Source organism: Diplotaxodon limnothrissa, linkage group LG14 (genome assembly GCF_057381915.1).
Source record: "Diplotaxodon limnothrissa isolate DT_005_m linkage group LG14, D_limnothrissa_male_GT1.1, whole genome shotgun sequence".
Classification (NCBI taxonomy): domain Eukaryota; kingdom Metazoa; phylum Chordata; class Actinopteri; order Cichliformes; family Cichlidae; genus Diplotaxodon; species Diplotaxodon limnothrissa.
The window spans coordinates 1-7,770 of NC_140609.1; positions in this window are offsets into that span (position 1 = coordinate 1).

The window sequence follows — 7,770 nt, forward strand, 5'->3', positions numbered from 1 at the left end:
AACCAGGAGGACCCAGAGCCTCTACAGACTAAAGAGGAACAGGAGGAAATCTCCACCAATCAGGGAGGAGAGCAGCTTGCACTGAAGCAGGAGGATGAAGGGATTAATGTCTGGACCGGAGAACAGCTGGATTTGTTGTGGAAACCTGGATCACGGCTGACCAGATTTGGTATGTAAAAGTGTAATAAGCAGATTTCATAATATAGAAATGAATATGACTTATAACAAAATGTCACAAAGACACATGGCGTGCATTACCGCCTGGGATACTGCCTCACTGGAGACATGTTTTCTGTTTCAGATTTAAGTCATGTTAGCCCAGAACTGTACGCAGAATGTAGAAAAATGTTGAGACAATGAAAACTGTGGATTATTGGCCACAAGGACCAAGTTGGAGTAGTGAGCTGTACGCCTCATAAATGATGACTTTCTGCATGTAAACAGAATTCTTCTCTGTTCGCTGCATGAGAGAGAATATTTAAATATCGCTCACATATCTGAGAGACCTGCTCACAGTGTGACTTTTTTCTTGTGTGTTCTGTCCATCAAGACCTCCCACAGCAACATGATTGTAAGGAAAATGAGGATCTGGATGACCCGCAGGTCTGTAGCCAGGAAAGGAACTCCAGTCTGGACCAGCAGAACACAGAAACACTATAAAATAAAACTACAATATAAGACGAGAAACGTCTTATATTGGGATATGAGATTTTGGTCATGTCGCACAGCCCTAGCTAATGTTAGTCTTTAAAAAAAGAATGTACTTCCAGATGTTTCTTTCGGGTGGAGTCTTTATAGTTGAGAGCAGCTCGGTTTCTGGGTCCATTGTATAACTGACGCCACCAACATTACCAAGAGACTTACACTAGAGCTTCTTGTTGCGTGTTTTGTTTGGGTTTCCGGTAATGTGTGAAATCAACAAAATTAGAGAGGGTATAGCCTGACATATGAAACAGGAAAAGACCATCGTGTAATCCATTTATTTAGAAGTAACTGTATTCTAATTATTACCAAATTATCGGTAACTATCGGCGGCACGGTGGTTAGCACTGTTGCCTCACAGCAAGAAAGTCCTGAGTTCAATTCCACCATCAGGCCGGGGTCTTTCTGTGTGGAGTTTGCATGTTCTCACCGTGTTTGCGTGGGTTCTCTCCGGGTACTCCGGCTTCCTCCTACCGTCCAAAGACATGCAGCTTGTGGGGATAGGTTAATTGGATAATCCAAATTGCCACTAGGTGTGAATGTGAGTGTGAATGGTTGTCTGTCCCTATGTGTTAGCCCTGCGACAGACTGGCGACCTGTCCAGGGTGTACCTCACCTTTCGCCCTATAACAGCTGGGATAGGCTCCAGCGCCCCCCGCGACCCTGAAAAGGATAAGCGAATGGATGGATGGATATCGGAATACAGTTACTCATGTTTTGTATTTTAAATGCATAATGCCGGTACATGTATGCCGTTACTCCCTAACACTGCATCTATGTAAACATACTTACGGCCACTTTGTTAACTACACCCGTTCAACTACTCTTTAATCCAAAATGTAATCAGCCAATCAGATGGCAGCAGTCCATGCATTTCAGCATATAGCGATCAGTGACGGTGATTGAAATCACTTTGATCATGGTGTGGGTGTTGGTGCCACATTGGCTGATCTGAGTATTTCAGAAACTGCTGATCTGTTTAAATTTCCAGCACAAACATCTGCATGATTTACAGAGAGTAGTCCAAAAAAGAGAAAATATGCAGTTCCCTTAAAATGACATTGAGTTCTCTGTACTCGGGTCTCCAGAGTTACCAGCTCTCAACCCAACAGAGCATCTTTGGAATGTAGTGGACCATGAGATTTGCATCATATTTATTAGTAAAATGTTAAAAGATTAGCATTAACAGCATATCTTACCTGCCGTCGTAAAATACTTTAAGCTTTCATGATCATATTCAGATCATGCTGCTGTTCATTTGTTTGTTTATTCACAGTGTGTGATGATCACTGGCAGTCACATCTAAAAATCAGACCCCAGACAGCTGTAAGGTTATCAACATCATCCAGTGAACAAATGACTATCAGTGAATGTTTCTGTGGCAACATAAAACGCAAGCTAAATTCTCAATAGGTGACCGTTTTCATCCTTCTTGAGCTTTCTTATCATCACATTAGTCACTATTTTCTTGTGTCCTTTTGTTGAACACGAAGGTCTGGATGATCAGCAGTTCTGTGACCATGAGAGGAGCTCCAGTCTCAACCAGGAGGACCCAGAGCCTCTACAGACTAAAGAGGAACAGGAGGAAATCTCCACCAATCAGGGAGGAGAGCAGCTTGCACTGAAGCAGGAGGATGAAGGGATTAATGTCTGGACCGGAGAACAGCTGGATTTGTTGTGGAAACCTGGATCACGGCTGACCAGATTTGGTATGTAAAAGTGTAATAAGCAGATTTCATAATATAGAAATGAATATGACTTATAACAAAATGTCACAAAGACACATGGCGTGCATTACCGCCTGGGATACTGCCTCACTGGAGACATGTTTTCTGTTTCAGATTTAAGTCATGTTAGCCCAGAACTGTACGCAGAATGTAGAAAAATGTTGAGACAATGAAAACTGTGGATTATTGGCCACAAGGACCAAGTTGGAGTAGTGAGCTGTACGCCTCATAAATGATGACTTTCTGCATGTAAACAGAATTCTTCTCTGTTCGCTGCATGAGAGAGAATAAATATCGCTCACATATCTGAGAGACCTGCTCACAGTGTGACTTTTTTCTTGTGTGTTCTGTCCATCAAGACCTCCCACAGCAACATGATTGTAAGGAAAATGAGGATCTGGATGACCCGCAGGTCTGTAGCCAGGAAAGGAACTCCAGTCTGGACCAGCAGAACACAGAAACACTATAAAATAAAACTACAATATAAGACGAGAAACGTCTTATATTGGGATATGAGATTTTGGTCATGTCGCACAGCCCTAGCTAATGTTAGTCTTTAAAAAAAGAATGTACTTCCAGATGTTTCTTTCGGGTGGAGTCTTTATAGTTGAGAGCAGCTCGGTTTCTGGGTCCATTGTATAACTGACGCCACCAACATTACCAAGAGACTTACACTAGAGCTTCTTGTTGCGTGTTTTGTTTGGGTTTCCGGTAATGCGTGAAATCAACAAAATTAGAGAGGGTATAGCCTGACATATGAAACAGGAAAAGACCATCGTGTAATCCATTTATTTAGAAGTAACTGTATTCTAATTATTACCAAATTATCGGTAACTATCGGCGGCACGGTGGTTAGCACTGTTGCCTCACAGCAAGAAAGTCCTGAGTTCAATTCCACCATCAGGCCGTGGTCTTTCTGTGTGGAGTTTGCATGTTCTCACCGTGTTTGCGTGGGTTCTCTCCGGGTACTCCGGCTTCCTCCCACCGTCCAAAGACATGCAGCTTGTGGGGATAGGTTAATTGGATAATCCAAATTGCCACTAGGTGTGAATGTGAGTGTGAATGGTTGTCTGTCCCTATGTGTTAGCCCTGCGACAGACTGGCGACCTGTCCAGGGTGTACCTCACCTTTCGCCCTATAACAGCTGGGATAGGCTCCAGCGCCCCCCGCGACCCTGAAAAGGATAAGCGAATGGATGGATGGATATCGGAATACAGTTACTCATGTTTTGTATTTTAAATGCATAATGCCGGTACATGTATGCCGTTACTCCCTAACACTGCATCTATGTAAACATACTTACGGCCACTTTGTTAACTACACCCGTTCAACTACTCTTTAATCCAAAATGTAATCAGCCAATCAGATGGCAGCAGTCCATGCATTTCAGCATATAGCGATCAGTGACGGTGATTGAAATCACTTTGATCATGGTGTGGGTGTTGGTGCCACATTGGCTGATCTGAGTATTTCAGAAACTGCTGATCTGTTTAAATTTCCAGCACAAACATCTGCATGATTTACAGAGAGTAGTCCAAAAAAGAGAAAATATGCAGTTCCCTTAAAATGACATTGAGTTCTCTGTACTCGGGTCTCCAGAGTTACCAGCTCTCAACCCAACAGAGCATCTTTGGAATGTAGTGGACCATGAGATTTGCATCATATTTATTAGTAAAATGTTAAAAGATTAGCATTAACAGCATATCTTACCTGCCGTCGTAAAATACTTTAAGCTTTCATGATCATATTCAGATCATGCTGCTGTTCATTTGTTTGTTTATTCACAGTGTGTGATGATCACTGGCAGTCACATCTAAAAATCAGACCCCAGACAGCTGTAAGGTTATCAACATCATCCAGTGAACAAATGACTATCAGTGAATGTTTCTGTGGCAACATAAAACGCAAGCTAAATTCTCAATAGGTGACCGTTTTCATCCTTCTTGAGCTTTCTTATCATCACATTAGTCACTATTTTCTTGTGCCCTTTTGTTGAACACGAAGGTCTGGATGATCAGCAGTTCTGTGACCATGAGAGGAGCTCCAGTCTCAACCAGGAGGACCCAGAGCCTCTACAGACTAAAGAGGAACAGGAGGAAATCTCCACCAATCAGGGAGGAGAGCAGCTTGCACTGAAGCAGGAGGATGAAGGGATTAATGTCTGGACCGGAGAACAGCTGGATTTGTTGTGGAAACCTGGATCACGGCTGACCAGATTTGGTATGTAAAAGTGTAATAAGCAGATTTCATAATATAGAAATGAATATGACTTATAACAAAATGTCACAAAGACACATGGCGTGCATTACCGCCTGGGATACTGCCTCACTGGAGACATGTTTTCTGTTTCAGATTTAAGTCATGTTAGCCCAGAACTGTACGCAGAATGTAGAAAAATGTTGAGACAATGAAAACTGTGGATTATTGGCCACAAGGACCAAGTTGGAGTAGTGAGCTGTACGCCTCATAAATGATGACTTTCTGCATGTAAACAGAATTCTTCTCTGTTCGCTGCATGAGAGAGAATATTTAAATATCGCTCACATATCTGAGAGACCTGCTCACAGTGTGACTTTTTTCTTGTGTGTTCTGTCCATCAAGACCTCCCACAGCAACATGATTGTAAGGAAAATGAGGATCTGGATGACCCGCAGGTCTGTAGCCAGGAAAGGAACTCCAGTCTGGACCAGCAGAACACAGAAACACTATAAAATAAAACTACAATATAAGACGAGAAACGTCTTATATTGGGATATGAGATTTTGGTCATGTCGCACAGCCCTAGCTAATGTTAGTCTTTAAAAAAAGAATGTACTTCCAGATGTTTCTTTCGGGTGGAGTCTTTATAGTTGAGAGCAGCTCGGTTTCTGGGTCCATTGTATAACTGACGCCACCAACATTACCAAGAGACTTACACTAGAGCTTCTTGTTGCGTGTTTTGTTTGGGTTTCCGGTAATGCGTGAAATCAACAAAATTAGAGAGGGTATAGCCTGACATATGAAACAGGAAAAGACCATCGTGTAATCCATTTATTTAGAAGTAACTGTATTCTAATTATTACCAAATTATCGGTAACTATCGGCGGCACGGTGGTTAGCACTGTTGCCTCACAGCAAGAAAGTCCTGAGTTCAATTCCACCATCAGGCCGGGGTCTTTCTGTGTGGAGTTTGCATGTTCTCACTGTGTTTGCGTGGGTTCTCTCCGGGTACTCCGGCTTCCTCCCACCGTCCAAAGACATGCAGCTTGTGGGGATAGGTTAATTGGATAATCCAAATTGCCACTAGGTGTGAATGTGAGTGTGAATGGTTGTCTGTCCCTATGTGTTAGCCCTGCGACAGACTGGCGACCTGTCCAGGGTGTACCTCACCTTTCGCCCTATAACAGCTGGGATAGGCTCCCGCGACCCTGAAAAGGATAAGCGAATGGATGGATGGATATCGGAATACAGTTACTCATGTTTTGTATTTTAAATGCATAACGCCGGTACATGTATGCCGTTACTCCCTAACACTGCATCTATGTAAACATACTTACGGCCACTTTGTTAACTACACCCGTTCAACTACTCTTTAATCCAAAATGTAATCAGCCAATCAGATGGCAGCAGTCCATGCATTTCAGCATATAGCGATCAGTGACGGTGATTGAAATCACTTTGATCATGGTGTGGGTGTTGGTGCCACATTGGCTGATCTGAGTATTTCAGAAACTGCTGATCTGTTTAAATTTCCAGCACAAACATCTGCATGATTTACAGAGAGTAGTCCAAAAAAGAGAAAATATGCAGTTCCCTTAAAATGACATTGAGTTCTCTGTACTCGGGTCTCCAGAGTTACCAGCTCTCAACCCAACAGAGCATCTTTGGAATGTAGTGGACCATGAGATTTGCATCATATTTATTAGTAAAATGTTAAAAGATTAGCATTAACAGCATATCTTACCTGCCGTCGTAAAATACTTTAAGCTTTCATGATCATATTCAGATCATGCTGCTGTTCATTTGTTTGTTTATTCACAGTGTGTGATGATCACTGGCAGTCACATCTAAAAATCAGACCCCAGACAGCTGTAAGGTTATCAACATCATCCAGTGAACAAATGACTATCAGTGAATGTTTCTGTGGCAACATAAAACGCAAGCTAAATTCTCAATAGGTGACCGTTTTCATCCTTCTTGAGCTTTCTTATCATCACATTAGTCACTATTTTCTTGTGTCCTTTTGTTGAACACGAAGGTCTGGATGATCAGCAGTTCTGTGACCATGAGAGGAGCTCCAGTCTCAACCAGGAGGACCCAGAGCCTCTACAGACTAAAGAGGAACAGGAGGAAATCTCCACCAATCAGGGAGGAGAGCAGCTTGCACTGAAGCAGGAGGATGAAGGGATTAATGTCTGGACCGGAGAACAGCTGGATTTGTTGTGGAAACCTGGATCACGGCTGACCAGATTTGGTATGTAAAAGTGTAATAAGCAGATTTCATAATATAGAAATGAATATGACTTATAACAAAATGTCACAAAGACACATGGCGTGCATTACCGCCTGGGATACTGCCTCACTGGAGACATGTTTTCTGTTTCAGATTTAAGTCATGTTAGCCCAGAACTGTACGCAGAATGTAGAAAAATGTTGAGACAATGAAAACTGTGGATTATTGGCCACAAGGACCAAGTTGGAGTAGTGAGCTGTACGCCTCATAAATGATGACTTTCTGCATGTAAACAGAATTCTTCTCTGTTCGCTGCATGAGAGAGAATATTTAAATATCGCTCACATATCTGAGAGACCTGCTCACAGTGTGACTTTTTTCTTGTGTGTTCTGTCCATCAAGACCTCCCACAGCAACATGATTGTAAGGAAAATGAGGATCTGGATGACCCGCAGGTCTGTAGCCAGGAAAGGAACTCCAGTCTGGACCAGCAGAACACAGAAACACTATAAAATAAAACTACAATATAAGACGAGAAACGTCTTATATTGGGATATGAGATTTTGGTCATGTCGCACAGCCCTAGCTAATGTTAGTCTTTAAAAAAAGAATGTACTTCCAGATGTTTCTTTCGGGTGGAGTCTTTATAGTTGAGAGCAGCTCGGTTTCTGGGTCCATTGTATAACTGACGCCACCAACATTACCAAGAGACTTACACTAGAGCTTCTTGTTGCGTGTTTTGTTTGGGTTTCCGGTAATGCGTGAAATCAACAAAATTAGAGAGGGTATAGCCTGACATATGAAACAGGAAAAGACCATCGTGTAATCCATTTATTTAGAAGTAACTGTATTCTAATTATTACCAAATTATCGGTAACTATCGGCGGCACGGTGGTTAGCACTGTTGCC